Genomic DNA, 18,194 nt, shown 5'->3' with positions numbered 1-18,194 from the left:
GTCCTCCGGAATCTTCTCATCCTCCTGATCATTTGAGGAATGACAGGGACTGGTGGAAACGCGTACAGGAGTGGAAACTCCCAGTCCACTACGAACGCGTCCTCTAGAGCTCCTCTCGGGGGAAATTCCCTTGAACAAAACAGATCGCTCTTCCTGTTGGTACCGGTAGCGAACAGATCCACCTGAGGGGTTCCCCAAAGGGCGAAGATCACCTGAAGGACTTCCTGAGCTAGTTCTCACTCATGGGAGAATGTGCCCTGCCTGCTCAGAGCGTCCACCGTCAAGTTCTTCTCTCCGGCTAGGTGAACTGCCGATAGAGAGATTCCTTCTTAAATTGTCCAAAACCAGAGCTGCATTGCCTCTCTGCACAGTGGTAGTGATCCTACGCCTCCTCTTTTGTTGAGGTAGTGCATGGCCACTGTGTTGTCAGTCATTATCAGGACATTTTTCCCCTGTACAGATGGCAGAAAAGACTTCAGCGCTAGTCTGATTGCGCTCAGCTATAACAGGTTGATATGTAGTCTGGACTCCGATGGAGACCAATGACCGCTGATGGTCAAGTCGTTGGTATGGGCTCCCCACCCCGTGAGTGAGATCTGTGACTACTGTTATCTCCGGCCATGGTTGCCAAAACAGTTCTCCCTTCAAGATGTTTTTCTGGCAGGCCCAACACTGAAGGTCTTGAGCCACCTTGTCCGGAATCGGAAGGAGGTCTATCATTCTCCCTGAGAATTGCGACCACTGAGTTCTCAGTGCCCACTGAAGAGATCTCATTCTCAGGCAAGCCTCTGGCACAAGGAAGATGCAGGATGCCATGAGGCCTAGCAACCTCAAAAAGTCGAAGGCTGGGAGACGTTGGGCATTTTGAAACTTGGTGACCATCTGCAGAATATCTTGAGCCCTCTGGTGGCGAGCCTTTTCCCAGGGAAGTGTCCAGGACCGCTCCAATGAACTGGAGTCTCTGTGATGGTATCATCTGTGACTTCTTTAAATTGAGGGAGAAGCCCAGTTTGTGAAGGAAGTGGCAGACATAATCTAGCTGAATCTGAGCTTGTTCCGGGTATACAGCTCTGATCAGCCAATCATCCAGGTAGGGGTAGACATGAATCCATTCCCTCCTTAGACTTGCAGCCACTACCGACATTAGCTTGGTGAAGACCCTAGGGGAGGAGGTCAGCCCAAATGGCAGAACTCGAAATTGATAATGAGAGCCGCCAATTGTGAACCTCAAGTATTTCCTGTGTTTGAGATGGATTGGCACATGGAAATAAGCATCCTGAAGGTCCAGAGATACCAGCCAGTCCTGGAGCTGGAGGGCCTGAAAGATCTGAGAGAGAGTTACCATCTTGAACTTGTCCTTCCTGGGGAACTTGTTCAATTCTCGTAAGTCCAAGATAGATCTCAGTCCTCCGTCTTTCTTCGGTATGAGAAAGTAGGGGAAGTAACAGACCTTGTTCCTCTCGGCTACAGGTACCGGTTCTATGGCACCTTTCTGTAGCAGGTCAGAGAGCTGTTCCCCAGTGGATGACTCTGAGGATTGCGTAGAAAATGCAGGCAGTAACCTTGGGCAACTGTCTCCAATGCCCAAGCATCTGACGTAATAGCCTGCCATTCCGTCAGATATTGAGTTAACCTGCCCCCCTACTGGTTTCTTGTGAGGAGAGTCCTTAGAGCGGTTTGGAGGCGGCTGATGCAGATGGCGAGGGTAAAGAGGCACCTGCTGCGGCTTTTGTATTTTTACCCCGTCCACCTCGGGTGAATTTTTTCTGACCCCTTTGAACCGGCTGTCCTCTGCCTCTTCCGAATGCGGAATAGAAGCGAAAGGACTTACCTCTCCAAGAGGTTCCTGAGGGGCGATATGGTGTCTGACGGATTGCAGCTCCCAGGGATTTTGCTGCTGCCTTTGATGTTTGAAGCTTTTCTAAACTGTCATCCGCCTTCTTACCAAAAAAGGAAGAGCCGTCAAAGGGCATATTCAAGAGTCTACTTTGCACACTGGAGCAAAATCAGACTTCCGCAACCAAGCAAATCTCCTGGTTGATGTGCTTGCCGCCATGGCCTTGCTGATGCTGTCAGCAGAATCGATGCCAGTTTGAAGGGATTCGCACATAGCGTCTTTACCATCCTTGATGATGTTTAGGAACGCTTCCCTTTCTTCTCCCTCTGGGAGGCAGTCAGCCGCTGATGAAGCACACTCCCAAGGTGTGTGGCTGAACCTTGCGAGCGTACAAGTAGCATTGATGGATTTCAACGCCATGCTACATTCAGAAAAGACTTTTTTGGCCATAGAGTCATATCTCTTATCATCCCTGTCCTGTGGAACAGTAGGGTAAGCCGATTTACTACCTGATGAAGTAGCTGCCTGAACAACCAGACTCTCTGGAGTTGGGTGTTTGGATAAATATTCGGGGTCAGCAGAAGACACCCTATATTTAGCTGATCATTTTTTGTTAACCGCCGGGATTACCACAGGAGTTTCCCAGTTTGCCAATATTCTCCTTTGTAATGCCGCATGAAATGGCACCACAGGATCCTCCTGTGGACCTTTGACCAAGATGTCTGTGAGGTCGTCTTGCTGAAAAGCAGGTGAGGGTGTGGACCACCCCATAAACTCTATTATCCTTGCCATCAAGGTTCTATAAGGGGTTTCAGCATGTTCCCCTGGGTCTGGTCTGGCAAATTCCGCTTCTGGGGAAGTGTCCAACCCACTTGCTTCCTGTAAGGATTCTTGGAGGTCTTTAAACCTACCTTCCTCAGAGGTAAATTCCTCTGGTACAGGAGTTGCAGATCCCTGCAACTCAAAAGGTCTTTCCTGATCCGAACCCTCCCCTTCTTCATAAATAGATGATAAGACTCTGGAGTGATCAGGTCTTGAAAATGGTATAAATCCCATTTCCAGAGCAGCAGGGGCCAAATTCGTCATGATTGGCTGAGACGACGCAGACGTTAAAGGCTTCAAAGGCATCGAAAAAGGCGTCGAGAAAGGTGGTAGAGGCCTCGATGAACTCAAGAGTATCGGAATTCTACTCGAGGTTGTCGACGACTCTGGGTATGGTCATTGGCTGTGAGGTGGCCGTGGGTTTGTCATTTCTCGGCGTCGGCGTCGAAGACAGCATCGACTCGACTGACCTGTGCATCGAAGAACCCTTCGATAACAGCGTCGAAGACGCCGATCTATGCGTCGAAGGGATCTTCGACGACGGCGTCGAAGACGCAACTTTGCCTTTACTCGAGGGTTCGTGACGCTCTCGAGTGACTTCTTTCGCAGGGTGCTGCGACTCGCGGCGTTTTGATTTTTCGGGTCTTTCACCTAGGGTATCACCCTCAGCAGTCTTCGAGGGGGTCGAGGCCGCTTTCTCGAAGACGCTCAGCATCTTTTTCCTGAATTCCTCCCACTCAGCCTTAGAGCTATGTTTTGTGGGGCAGGAGACCCTTTTTGGGGAAACGGAAAAAGAAGAAGACGAGGAAGGGGATATTTGACATCTCTTTTTTGAATGCTTAGATCTTGAAGAGTGATGGGAACTGCTTCGAGACCTAGAACGAGAATGTCTTTTGTGATGGTGAGGAGACGAATGTCTCGACTCCGCCGAGGAAACTTTTGAAGACATTTTAACTGCCTTACCTCTCTCGAGCTTCCCCTTACGCTCCTTCAACGCTTTCGCCGTCATGGACATGCAGTCCTCGCACTCCGAACAATGGTGCTCGATTCCCAGGCACCACAAACAGATCCTGTGAGGATCCGTCAATGACATTTTCTTTGCACAGTCTCGACATTTTTTGAAGCCGGACCGTGGAGTCGTCGGTTCGGGTGAGGAAGCCATCGAGTACGAGTCGGTATTCACGAGGAATAATGAAGTATATTTGACTGAAGAACTGAGCAATGATATTCCGAGGCCCCACGAAGCGCGGAAAAACAGAACTGAGCAACGGACGCTGCGTGAGTCTATTTATACGCGTGATGACGTCGGCGATATGGAGGCTGTCGAGGGATATCGGCTTGAAGGACGTCGACGTGCAGCGCCCTCTACTGAAAACATTTTCTGAGGCCAGCAAACTGGGAGATGAAATATCAAAGATAAGGAATACGTCAGAGGACACAATCCCTTCGAAGTGCATGATACGCTTAGTCAGTATACACTAGAGATGCAGAGAAAGGTATTGCAGGTAATGGTCCAGTATTTGCAAGATGAGTGTTTGAAGAAGAAAGCATGTTGTCCCGCTGATTTGATGACGATATACAAAAGAGCATTTTTGTCTGAAACTGGAATGGCTGCCTTTTCTCTCGATTTAGCTTTACTGCTTAGCAAACTAACAGATGTAAAATCACCTAGTTTGCAATTGCCTATGAGAGAAGTCCCCCCCACGTTTGTCCCGAAAGTAGAGATTGCTGCCACTGCAACGACTGACGCGCACACGATAGAAGCCCATTATACAGCGTAATTTGTGCATCTCCCTTTTTCTAGACAGGAGGTAAATAATATTAAGCAGACGATCCCTGATCTTAGGAAAAATCTGGCAGGATTCTATAAGGAAATTGAGTCTGTTTTGCATTCCTCTGTTTTTACAATGAGTGATATAGATCTATTGATCCCTGTGATTCTTCCTGTAGACATATGGAAACAGGTTAGGAATATAAATGATGTAGATATATTGGGGGATACATCGGAGAATTTATCTAGAATTGATACAGAGAGAAAAGCTGGTGAAAGACCGCAGCCGGTCATGTTGGCCTTGCCAGTGCGAATAGTACAGAAATTGAAGATTTTGATACCTGAGAAAAGAATTGTTTGGGATAAATTAATGGCTTGCTTACAGGGCAAAGATGAAGCTGCGACAGATTATTTTAATCGATCTAAAGAAGTATTTGCAGATTTCAGTGGGCAAGATTTGAGTATTGAACCCGGGAAGAGGTTGTTTGTCGATAAGTTTGTGCGAGGGTTGTTACTGAAAATTCAAAAGTTAATAAAGACATCTGAAAGTGCATGGCAAGCAAAATCACAGAGTGAAGCATTACACATGGCCCAATATTATGAGAATATAGTAAATTCACAGAAGGAGAAAGAGATAAGGGACAAAGGGAATTTAAAAACAAGGGCATTAATGCAGCAAGTAGCAAACAAAAACAGAGGTGGCGGGAACGCACAAACCAGAGCTAATTTTTCCAACATGCAAGATGGTCCAATTGGGATTAATCAATGTGCCTATTGTACACAAGAAGGCCATTGGCGAGCACAGTGCCCACAGATACAGAATCGGAATTAAACTTTCCTGAGAAGGCAGAATAGAGGTCGCCCGGGAACAGAAGGACAGAATAGAAACCCAAGAACACCACAAGTTCAGACCAACCAGGGTCATCACAACCAGAATCAGAACCAAAACCAGCAACATCAGAATAGCACGGGGGATGGAAATGTTTTTGATAATCAGTCCAATACATATTACTCTGGCGACTTTACATCTGATGATGTATTGTTTTACTAGGACAGCCCAAGACAGGGGTTGGAACCAGTATCTATTCCCGTAGACCAGAAAGGGCCCTACGTAGAAATGAAGGTTGGGAATAGGGAGCACACTTTTCTAGTGGGCACAGTTGCACAGAAATGTTCAATTGACCATCACCAGGTTCCAGATATACCACTGTCAGGGCAAAATAATGTCTCAGTAGGGTTTGCAGGTACACCAGTAATTAGTCCAGTGTCACAGTCAGTTCCTATAACACTAGGTCCATTCACTGAGTCGTGCCCATTTCTTTTGACAAAAAATTGTGGTGAAAATGTGTTGGGTTTAAATTTGTTGAAGAAATTGAATGTGGTTATTTATTATTCTCCAGATGGAGTGTATTTAACGATATCACCACAAAAAACTCCTGTATCACAATTTTTATCTAAACCATTACCGACTGAATTGAGTAAAGTACCAACTTGTATATGGGCAGTAAATGATAACGATGTTGGTTGTTTGAAAGAAGAGCCAGTAAAAATGGTCTTGAAAGAAGGAATTATGTTGCCGCGAATTCCGCAACATAAAATCTCGGCAGAAGGAGAGAAAGCATTGAAATGCATTGTGTCAGATTTGATTTAAAATAAACGTAATTGAAGAAATTTCTGGTAGTACTTGCAATAGTCTGATTCTTCCGGTTTATAAGAAAGGAGGTAATGACATACCGTACCGTTTCATAATTGATTTACGCGGATTGAATAAAGTTGTTGATCCGCAATTTCCATTAGTCACAGATGTGACTACAATTTTGACTATGATTCCAGCATCTGCATCGTATTTTAGTGTTGTAGATTTGAAGAATGCGTTTTTCAGCATTCCAGTGCATCCAGATAGCAGATATTTATTTGCTTTTACTCTAGGAGGACATTCATTTACATTCACACGAATTCCGCAAGGCTACACTGAAAGCCCGAGCATTTATAGTAGAGCATTAAAAGAACAACTAGACATGCTAGAGTTAACAGCAGGTTGTGTATTGTTACAGTACATTGACGATTTACTGATTGCAGCGGACACAGAAGATATTTGTAAAGAGAGCACAGTTACACTATTGACACATTTAGCAGCACATGGACACAAAGCTTCATTAAAAGAAATTGCAATATTGTCGAAAGGAAGTGGCCTATTTGGACTACCTCCTTTCGAAGGAGGGATGAAGATTGACACCAGAAAAGATAGAAAGCATCTCTGGCATGCCTATTCCAAATACACAGAAAGAAGTCAGGGCTTTAATTGGCATGGCTTCATATTGTAGGCAATGGATCGCGAACCTCGCTATGATTGTGAAACCAATAGTGGCATTGACAAAGAAGGATGTTGAGCTGCCTTTGCCATGGAGCATGGAATGTCAAGAAGCATTTGACCTGCTCAAAGCTGCATTGTGTTCAGCTCCAGTTTTGGGCACACCAAATTATGACAAGAATGTTAAGTTATTTGTGCATGAAAACAATGGGTTGTGATTTGGCTGTCTTGACCCAGGAACAAGGAGGTTGAAATAGACCATGTGGTTATTTTTCTTCCACGCTGGGTCCTGTTGCATGTGCTTTGCCGCGCTGTTTGCGAGCTGTTGCTGTGGCTGCCACGTCAGTAAAACAAACCGAGGGTATGGTTTTAGGTCACACTTTAACCGTCATGGCCCCCCGCGCAGTAGACATTATTTTAAATATAATGCAAATGCAACACCTTACATCAGCCAAGCTGACGAGGTATAAAATAGTTCTATTTGCACCGCATATACAAATTATGAGCTGTTGGGCTTTGAATCCGGCTGAGTTAATGCCTCCTCCCAATGAAAGAACGGGTGAAAAAGAATTCCCCCATGATTATTTAATGGTCACTGAGCAAGAAACGAAAGGAAGAATTGATATAACAGATACCCCACAGAAAGAGCCAGATGGAGAACTGTTTTGTGACGGTTCTTGTTTTAAATTAGCCGATGCTACATCAACTGCTGCATATGCCATCACGACGCTGAAGAGTATTGTAGAAAGCAAAAGAATCCCATACAATTCAGCACAGGCTGCAGAAATAATAGCGTTAACCAGAGCATGTGAAATTACTGAAAACCTAAATGTAAACATATATACTGACAGTCAGTACGCATTTGGGGTGGTACACAATTTTGGTCGACTATGGGCTGAAAGGGGTTTTCTGACATCACACAGAGCCAAGATTCAACATGGCACTTTGATAGTAAGATTGTTGTCCGCCTTTGCGCTTCCCAAACGATTAGCAATAATGAAATGCGAAACACATAAAAAGGTAACATGTAACATTGGGAAGGGAAACACATTTGCAGACAAAATTGCAAAACAAACTGCCACTGATTTACATGCAAAAATGTATATTGAGAAGTTGAAAGAGGTGCCCTGCATGGTCGAAAATGGAATTGCCACAGTTAAAGAGATGCATACAGAAGCAACTGCAGACGAAATAAAAGCATGTTCCGAGGGTACAGCAGAATTAGACAAAGAAGGTTGCTGGGTGGACAAAAATGTTGCCAAATGCCTATGTAACAGCGATGGTCACTATGGCCCAAAGCCCAACATACATATGCGCTAAGAAACTGATTCAGCATCTAGACACAGTATGGCAGAATCCGCACATTAAAAAAACTGCTGACAGGCTAGTTCAAAACTGCATGACTTGTTTGCAACATAACATTGGAAAAGTAACAGCGACTCCAGTGGGTAGTTTTGGCCCCCCCTATATGCAATTTGAAGTGATCCATTTTGATTTTATAGAAATGGAAAGGTGTCAAAATTACAAATACGTCCTTGTAGTGGTCTGTGCATTTAGCAAAAGGGTGGAGGCCTATCTCCTAAAAGGCTGTACAGTGATGAGCACAGCAAAAGTAATAATAAAAGTGTATTTTTCCCGTTTTGGCTTGCCACGTGTCATATGGTCAGATAACGGGCCGCATTTTATTACAGCCGTGATACTACAGATTTGTGCAGGCCTCCAGATTGATAAAAGATTCCACTCGGCCAGGCACCCGATGAGTGCAGGTCTTGTGGAACGCCAAAACAGTATTTTGAAGAATAAGCTCAGTAAAATATGCACAGGGAGTCGGTTGAAGTGGCTTGATGCGTTGCCATTGGCTTTATTGTGTATGCGGACCTCTGTGCAGGCAAAGACTGGACTCTTCCCTTATGAAATCGTCATGGGGAGACCAGCAAATGTTTAGGGGCCCCACCGCCTAAGTGTTTAAGAGAGATCGAACACCCTTTGCTCATTACTTACTGTAAACTGTTAACTCAAAACTTGCGTTTAATTCATCAGCAGGTGCAGGAGGCTCTTCCTGTGAGATATACCGGCCCATGGCATTGTCTGCAGCCTGGAGACTGGATCCTCACCAAGAACTTTGAACAAATGTCTTCACGTGCACTGCGGTGGAAGGGGCCTTACCAGGTCCTCCTGGCAACACAGACTGCAGTCCGAGTGGATGGTCGCAAGTCATGGATCCATGCCACGCATACGAAAAGAATTGCGTTCCCTTTGAAAGAGCTGCCTGATCCGAACGCCGAAAGAGAAACAGTTGCACTCGATCACAAAGACACCATCGCCAGTTCTCTGCCAGAAGTGCTTCCTAAACCTGAGAAAGGGCCTGGGGAGATTGCAACAAGGATCAAAGGGTCAAAGGTGCCTCAGCCTTGCCCGACTGCTGCCGCATCATCACTCATTGCATCATAGGCTGACACTGAGCCTGCCTCTGGAAATGAAAATGCATTATTCACTGATCATACAGTACCTGGAGCAATAAGGTACAACCTACGTTCTCAAAACCGGAAGTGATCTGATCTGCGTGTTTGTTTCATCTCTGTTCCCAACACGGATGAAATGGGAATCAGAGGCCTATGGAAATGGAGCGTATGAGCTGCATCAATCTGCATCAAATTGAAAGCTCTGAAACGCAGTTTCCCGGTGCAACCTTTGGAAAGTGAATGGCCAATGCAAGCCTGTGCGGACAAGCGGAGAGGCATATGGTACCAACACAATTGATGCTTGCTCTGGCCTTTTTGAAGCACTGTGCAAAATCACTTGCTATCATTTATTAAGCAGGCTAACCTGAACTGGCCTGAATGCTTTGCTGCTACTTGAACGCTTTGCTGTTTAACGTGCGCTGCTGTGAAGAATTTCTTCGTGACGAACATTGCTGATATAAACATTGCAGACAACGGGGGTCATTCCGAGGTTGGAGGGAAGGGAAAAACAATGCCGGTAAAGGATTACAGGCATCGCTTACCGCTCCGGGCTATTCCGACCAGCCAAACCGCTATTAGCGGTACCGTAAATAACGGTGCCTCTAATAGTGGCATGGGCGCGGACACGCTGCCCATCATACCAGGCATGCCGTAAACTGGAGGACATCACAAATCAAGCGGGCATGAAAATAGCGGCATCATGAAGGCGCTAAAAGTGGATACCGGCATGCCATGAATACCGGCATCGCTGACCAACCGTAAAATGCCATGTGCAGTATACCCAACTGCCACAGGTACACACCATCAGCACAGGTGGAGGCAATGGAGTCTGGGCCTGTACAAAAGGAGCACACTCATACACCACACCCCTTTCCACACCAAGATCAATCCAGTAGTAGCATCAATACTTCATCTTGAGGACATGCTTGCATTGCAACGCCAGTAACACCAACAGCAACAGCAGGCACCACAGAGGAGACGCAGCAGGAGAATGAGGGTGAGACAGGCCCAGCATGCCCCACCAGTGCAGCCAGCGTAACCACGCATGCCGCCCCCAATCCCAAACATCAGAGCCAGTCCTTTCAGCCCAACCCCAGAGCAGAACCACACCCTGTACCGTCTGGACCGGGACACCATCAACACCATTGTGGACATGATACACGATTATCAGCCTCATTGAAATATGCACCGCCATCCCCCCTCTACTGAAGGTAGTGTTGGTGCTCCACTTCCTTTCCACAGCCACCTACCAGCACACAGTAGGGCACATGCATGGCATATCACCACCCTTATTCACTCGCATCCTGAAGCAAGTGCTGGATGCCCTCCTCAAGCACACAACAGAATACATATCCCTACCACGGACTCCCCAGGAGATTCTAGAAACAGAAGGTGGCCTCCATGCACTGGCAGGCATGCCAAATTGTATAGGTGCCCTTGACTGCACCCACGTGGAGTTGGTGGCCCCGCATGCCATGGAGGTGGTTTACCGCAATCGCAAGCAATACCACTCCGACAAGGTGCAGATGGTAGGCGATGCCAGCAAGATCATCATACATTCTTGTGCCCGATATCCCGGATCAACCACAGGAATGCTGCATGTCACCATGGGAAAAATCAGCTCAGAATGCCTAACATTGCAGAGCCTACTGCCAACGCTCCCCATCAGAAAATCCTACAGAACACTACACATCACTAAATGGACACGGACACAGCTGTATGTGTACACAATGCATGAGCAACAAGATGGCAGAGCACACCGTGTATCATCTTGAAGATGCAACCCACACCATTATTCCATGGCACATGACACATTGAGGGCATAAAAATGGCGTGCATACATCAATGGACATGTGCATGTGGCCAACGATAATCTGGCGGCATGTGTATCCGATGCAACATGCCCCTGCCCCCTGACATTGAACTGCCACCACCTGGTAATGATGAAGGGGATGAAGAAGAAGTGGCTGCACATCATTGCGGTGCCGAGCACAGGAGGGATGTGCTGTGGGTCAGTCAGTGATTGCACAATATTACTGACACACATGGCTGCAGAGGGTGACATGATAGATTGACAGAGGGCACTGGGTGTGGGGGTACATGCACACTATGCACTGTATATGGATAAATGACACATGCGCAATGATTAATGTCCACTCAAGTCTTGCTTTTGACACAACGGGCGAAATTAACAATGAAACTCCCCCACACCCCCTCACCCCACTCCCCCACAACTCCACCACAGACCCTCACCCCCCTCCGCCTCTCCCCACAACTCCCCCACACATGTCCCAACAAGTCTCTAATGCCTTCATCAGGCTGCCCAGACTATTTATTAGCACATCCTGGACCTGGTGGTGGCATGTCTGGCCGGCGCAGGGTGCGCGACGACCTGCGGAGTGGGCTGGTGTGGGTAGAGCTTGACAAGGATGGTGTGGCCACCTGCTCAAATTGGGTTGCCGGATGTTCTGACTCCATGGCATCGGCTATGCGGCTGAGTACCTGCTGCAGGGCGGATACCTCCTCGCACAGGCGGCTAGTATTCTCCGCAAATATCTTGCCCATGGAGGCGGTGTTGTCTGTGATTGTCTTGCCTAGAGAGGCAATGTTCTCCTGTCACTCCTGCCTTGCCTGGGCGTTGTCCTCCACGAACTGCCGCACAAGGGCAGTCAGCTGCTCAGAACGCAGCAGCCCTGCGGGTGCACCTGTGGAGGTGGACGGTGCCTGGGTGTCATGCTCGGCCTCACTGCTCTCCACTATGGGACTAATGGACCCTTGAATTAACTCCCCCCCAGACTGCTCCGGGGTGGTGCCGTGGTCTGACTCAAGTGATGTGATTTGAGGGTATGGCAGTGGACTGGGCGTGCGAGGCAGTTCTGAGGAATCGTCTTCCATGGGCACCCATACCTCTTCCTGTGCCTCCTCATCAGCCTGGGGTGCTGTGGCTGCCACCTCACACACAATTTAAAGAGACTAGGGGATACTGACATATATTTTTGTCTTGGACCCCTTTGCTCCAGCCCCCTTTAGAACACATCCACTTTATGACCCTAGATGCATGTCTTTAACCAATTAAATTCAGATCATGCCACAAGTTGATTTTTATATCAAAATATATCACCATATTATTTTCATAAAAAAATATATGGCATCTTTCTGTATTCTTACGTCGACATGAAAAGAATATACACTTTTTCACTCCTTTTTTTAAAAAAAACATAGGCAATTTATGACAAGCTTTCTCTAAGGCAAGTCGTTAACAAGCAGTTCATTTTCACACCATTGTGCTATCTAGTTTTTGCTACAAGATCTTCTCTGTCGGTCTCATCTAGTATATGAGCAAACGACTGATAGTCTCCTTTCTGTTTTCACATAGATGGCATTTCATTCATCCATTCTTCCGTTATTCCAACACACAACTGCCACCTCCCCAGCCAGACTGGACTCTGCCGAGTGTGGAGCCTCAACTGTTTCCTGTGGCTGTGAAACAGGTGTTGGCGCTTCCGCCTCAATGGCCCTTGGCAGCACCGGTGCCCTGGCAACCTGAGGTGTTTTCACTGATGGTGCACGGCGGGCCTTGGGTTGGCCCTTCGAGGTTGAAGGCTGGTTGGCCTCATCCCGGGCCCTCTTACGGGGTGTGGTTTTCTGCGGGGTTGAGTCCTGGGCATTGCTGTCATGGTCTGATCCTGTGGGGGTTGAAGAGAGGGACGGCATGAGTGATGTTTTGATAGGCATCATACATACATTTGTACAATTGATCATCCACACAATCCAGGGTATTAGGCATTTGATTTTGGATGATCATGTTGTTTGATACATGGGTGGGTGATGCAGGCATACATCGGGGTCACTCATGTTGGGCAAGACCTATGGTATGTGACATGCATATTTGTTGGGGCCTGCATGCAGTGTGACTTATGGCATTTACATTTTGTGTGGTATGTGTCAAGTACGGCATTGCCTTGCTGCAGGCATCTGCATGTGTCTGTGATGCATCCAACAACTTTGCTGGGAGTGTGTGTGTGTTGAGCCATGGCTTGCCTCTTTGGACAGACATATTGGTTGACTTTCATCAGACTCTGCATTACAGTGTTTTCTTAGGACACTCACCTCCATCCGCCGATGTTGTGGCGCCACACTCCATGTCTCCGACACCTTCTATCCCCTCAATGCCAATCAGGCTGACACAGATGTCCCCCCATCGAGACAGCTTGATGGGGGAGCTGGCTCCTCCGCCTGTTGCCATTGCCTGGCTCCTGTTGGCAGAGAGTATGTTCCGTACTCGCAGCCGCAAGTCGTCCTAATGCTTCCTGCAGTCTTTTATGGTGCGTGGGGTGTTCCAGACTGCGCTCACTTTCTGTGCCACAAGTGCCCAGATCTCTTTTGTCCAAATGATGGCCTCCCTCTTCATGCTCTGGGCGAACACGATGTCAGCATGTTCCTGCAGGGTCCCAGCTAGCATCTCCAACTCGTCTTCGTTGAAGCACTCCTTGCGCCGGCGGGAGGCGCCCATCTTAATAGCCTTTGGCATTGTGGTGTGTTGGAGGATGAGTTTCCACGAACAGCAGTGTCCCACAGATCCTGTATGCTGAGGATGGCAATGGATTGTGTTTTTAAAGATGGCCGCCGTGCTCCTTCCCGTTCCTGTGCAATGACGCTACTTCCGGTTCCGCTTATTTACGGTGACCGTTATTAGCAGTCACTGCTAATACCGGTGACCGCTATTAGTGGTGGCCACTAATGCTGCATTGGTTCATGCCGGTAGTGCAATCTGCGTTATGCATGATGCCGCTAAGAGCATTTTTCGTGCCTTTAACAGCATGGCGGTAATGCCCTTACCTGCATGACGCAAAGCTCGTGCCTGCAAAGTCGTAATAGCCCTTTATTAGCGGGCTCTTGACTGCACGGACACGCTATTTGCACCATGCCGGTAAGGACAGTTACTTACCTCCAACCTCGGAATGACCCTCAATGCCTATACTTACTCTTGCTCCCTCCTGCATCAACGCTGATGAAATTATAGAAATAAAGACTAAACGAGTCCCCAGAAGAATTTGCTTTGGGAAACATATGCTAATAATTATGATATCACTTTGCGTCCCAATATTTTGGTATTTGGAAACTGTGCATCGTTTAAGCTCTCTTTTGCCTGCTACCAATGCTCCTACCCCAAGCAGCCCACTACATGTGCTCTCTTATACTATCCCCTCACACGAAGAGAGACACAGAAGAGGGTATGATAATAATACATTGCTTTTGATTATGAATATGACTCATGCTATTCTGAATAGGTCCAACTGCTGGGTCTGCTCCCATTTACCCCAGCAGGGCGGAAAAGGAATGGGTTGGTATGTGCAGCCTTTACCACTTAATACCGCATGTTATGCATCATTGAGTGCACTATTTTACGGAAAGTGGAATAACAGTGATACTGGTCAATTGGATGGAACAAACATAGATGAGTTCGAAAAAGTGGTAATGGAACCAGTGGGTTTTTCCATATTTAACAGGGCGAGAATAATAAAACCAATGGCAAAACAAGTAGATAGGCTCTTTGTGCCTTACAAATCCTCTGTAATCACTTTCAACATGGCTCCCGTAGGGAATAAGGATGTTGTGCCTCCCTCCTATAATATTAATAGCAGTCCATGTACTGTCCCATTTTGCTTACGGAAAAAGGGTTCCTATTCGGTGGGAACGTTTACTAGATGTATGAATACTGCAGTGCTTGAAAAAGAAGAAGAACCAATATTTGTAGGTGATCCTGTTTATTTTGTATGTGGGGAACAGGCTTATCCCTGGTTACCTAGAAATTAGAGAGGGACCTGTTACTTAGGAATTCTTTTCCCTGGTGTATTCCTTTCCAAAACTTCAGACATATCCAAACTATCCAGGTCTAGGCCACAGCGGGATGTTACAGGACTGATTGTAGGCGACATAGCAAAGTCATTTATACCATTTTGGGGCAAGGAATAAATTCATGGAATATAAGGAAACTGTCCAGGGTGTTAGAAAGGATGATAAATGGAACTACCAATATACTCTATAACATGACACTAGAAGAGAAAGCAGTTAGATTAATGACACTTCAGAATAGAATGGCTCTTGATATAATTTTGGCTGATCGTGGGGGTGTGTGCAAAATCGTGGGGTCAGCGTGCTGTGTATTCGTAAGTGACTCCTCCCCTACGATTGTTGAAGCGATCAAGAAATTGCACGTCCTGAGTTCTGATATTCATGTCCCCACAGGTGGTTGGAATCTGAACATAAGCACATGGTTTTGGGAACTACTGCGTTCATGGGAATGGAAACTAATTGCAATTTAAGTCACAATACTTGGGATCCTCATGTTCTGCTTTTGTTGCATACACTGCCTGCAAATCTTTTGTTCTGAAATTACAAATGAATGTGTACACGTGATGAAGGCGAAACCCCCTCACATATTAGATAAAGGTGCAAATCACGAAATTGAAACTATCGAGGAATTCATGTCAATTCATGTTGAAGATGACGATTATAGTAGCATGCACAGTTCAGAATTAGATATATGGTCAGATGAAGATGAGATGTATGGATGATGCTCTTGGCTTACGGCGAAAAGGAAGGTTTGTTAGTCCAGAAACAACCCTAACCAAGTGTAGTATGTATATTATGTTGGCCGGCAATCAATCGCAAACATCGCAAACACAGAATCGTCTGTATAACCAGTATAACCACAGGGCGTCCATTTTGTGTAACATCCACCATTTGCTTTTTTCCTTTCTGTCAAATGCTTTGCAAAATGTATTTTATTCTGAAAGCTCATACACGGTGCGAGGCCAGAGCCTGCATGTTGAAAGATCAACCCAGACAGGAATGCCAAATAGTACAGAAATACATTGTTTTCCTCCCTCACAAAGTCCTTGGAGGCAAGCAGAAACGGCATTTAATCAGCGTCCCAGGTGCCGGCCTGTCTTACTAAAGCTGTAGCAATAGGCAGTTACAGCATGAATTATACTTCTCCGGCAGTCCTCCTTCGCGGATCTGCCTCAGAACAGGCTGACCCCTAGTTCACGAATAGAAACGGGTAGATAACGTGCTATATGTATAATGAGAGAATTCAATGTTTTTCCTTTTCCCTGGAAATTTTTCTTTTTTTTTTATCGAATGTTTTTGTTAATTATCTATTTTTGCTATAATCATGTTCTTATTTAAGATATTTTATGTGTAAAGTTTTATGAAAATTAAATCACAATAAATTATTATTATTATTATTATTATTATTATAACGTGCTATGGAATGTGTCTCTCTCGCGAACACGATATCCTTGCTGAACAAGTGTTTTGTGTTCTCCATAACAAAGAAATGTCTCTGCAACTGTTGATAAAATAAGTATAATTAGATTGAATAAGAAACTTGTCATATTGTCATAATGTGTCATATTTGTCATGATTGTCAATCACCGAACCCTAGCTCTAGAAGATACATTATGGGCGGTTTGATGTGCCTTCAAAGATTGCATGTTTGTATATATGTTGCCACTTGAGCGATGCTCGCTCTCTTGCGTCTCACGAGGTCTGGGTGACACACGTTGCGAGATGTTAGACCCAGTCGGCCGACTGAGCATACTTTGCCATAAACCATAGTACTTGGAAAATCGAACCTTGTGTCTGTCGTATCACTAGTATCTGGTGATTGTGCCTTAGTTTCCATATGCGGGGGGTCTTTACACCCTAGCAACGCCATGAGTGCTACTCGAACGTTCATTGCAATGGAAATACCTGCATCAAGAGCACAGTGCCTGATGTATCTCGCGATGGTGAAGACGTGAGGAAGATTCCAAGGGAGGACAGCAACACTGAGATGGATGTCCAAGAAGACCTTCCCCTATGAAGATAATTACATAAAGACACTATACATGATGAACAACTATTGGCAGCTACATGAAGGATTGCATTACATAACTGACAGCCTGTAGAAGGGAGAGACAAAGACAATTACACTGAAAGATTTACCATGCCCATGGACAAGAGTAAAGGAGATAGGAGGAGAGCCTGGATGCTGGGAGAGACCACAGATACTGAATGATGGACGAGTCTACACTAATGACGGATGGGAAGACAGAGTGGTGAGAAGCAAAGCACTGGCACAGTCAGCAGTGAATAATGTGCAGGAAGAAAGTGACAAGAGCCTGAAGGAGTTGGACACAAGTGCAAATTTACTAACATGGGTAGAGAATGAAGCTGGGCCGATGCCAATAATTCCCTTGAAGACACCAGCCTTGTGCTATCAGAACAGTGGTGATGTTTGTGAAAATGTAGGATGCAAGGCAATTGAACAACTTCCAGCAATGAGCGTAGGAATGGCAGTACTAATGGATCATCACTGGGCATGCGGATCAAAGGCGTATGAAAAACTGCCACCTGATTGGGGAGGCGTATGCTCTCTGGTACACATCAACATGCCTTCATTGGTGATACCCAAGAAAGATGTGAAGCTCAAAGAGTTCCAAAAGATGGAGAATAACAGACGAAGGAAGAGGTCAGTTGAGAAAGAGCCAACAACTGAACCCAGGGAAGCAGAGAAATCAGCCGGAACGAGAAGAGTGAAAAGAGGAGGGAATTACTTCTCAGGGAAGTCTAAAGCGGCATTGGATGAGATCACAGCGGAACACAGGCTGTTCAGCCGAACACAAATGTTGTTCGCATCACTGACACCAGGAATACAGACATACACGAATGCTAAATGGTTACAGATCACTCGATGGGAGCTGATGGTAACAATTAGCTCAACAGTAAACAGGTTCAACGCCACAAAAGAAGCGTTCAGAGCAATTAGGTTGGTGGCACTCCAGAATAGATATGTTCTGGATCTCCTCACAGCAATGGAAGGAGGAGTTTGCGCCAAGATCAGGAGTTCATGTTGCCCATTTACACCAGCAATCGATGAAGATAATGGGACTCTCTAAGATGCAGTTGCACAACTGGCACAAATGCATGCAAAGATAGAAG

Source organism: Ambystoma mexicanum, chromosome 14, assembly GCF_040938575.1.
Source record: "Ambystoma mexicanum isolate Mex_15411 chromosome 14, UKY_AmexF1_1, whole genome shotgun sequence".
Taxonomy (NCBI): Eukaryota; Metazoa; Chordata; class Amphibia; order Caudata; family Ambystomatidae; genus Ambystoma; species Ambystoma mexicanum.
The sequence above is the reverse complement of the archived record's forward strand: the minus strand, read 5'-3'. Positions refer to the sequence as shown.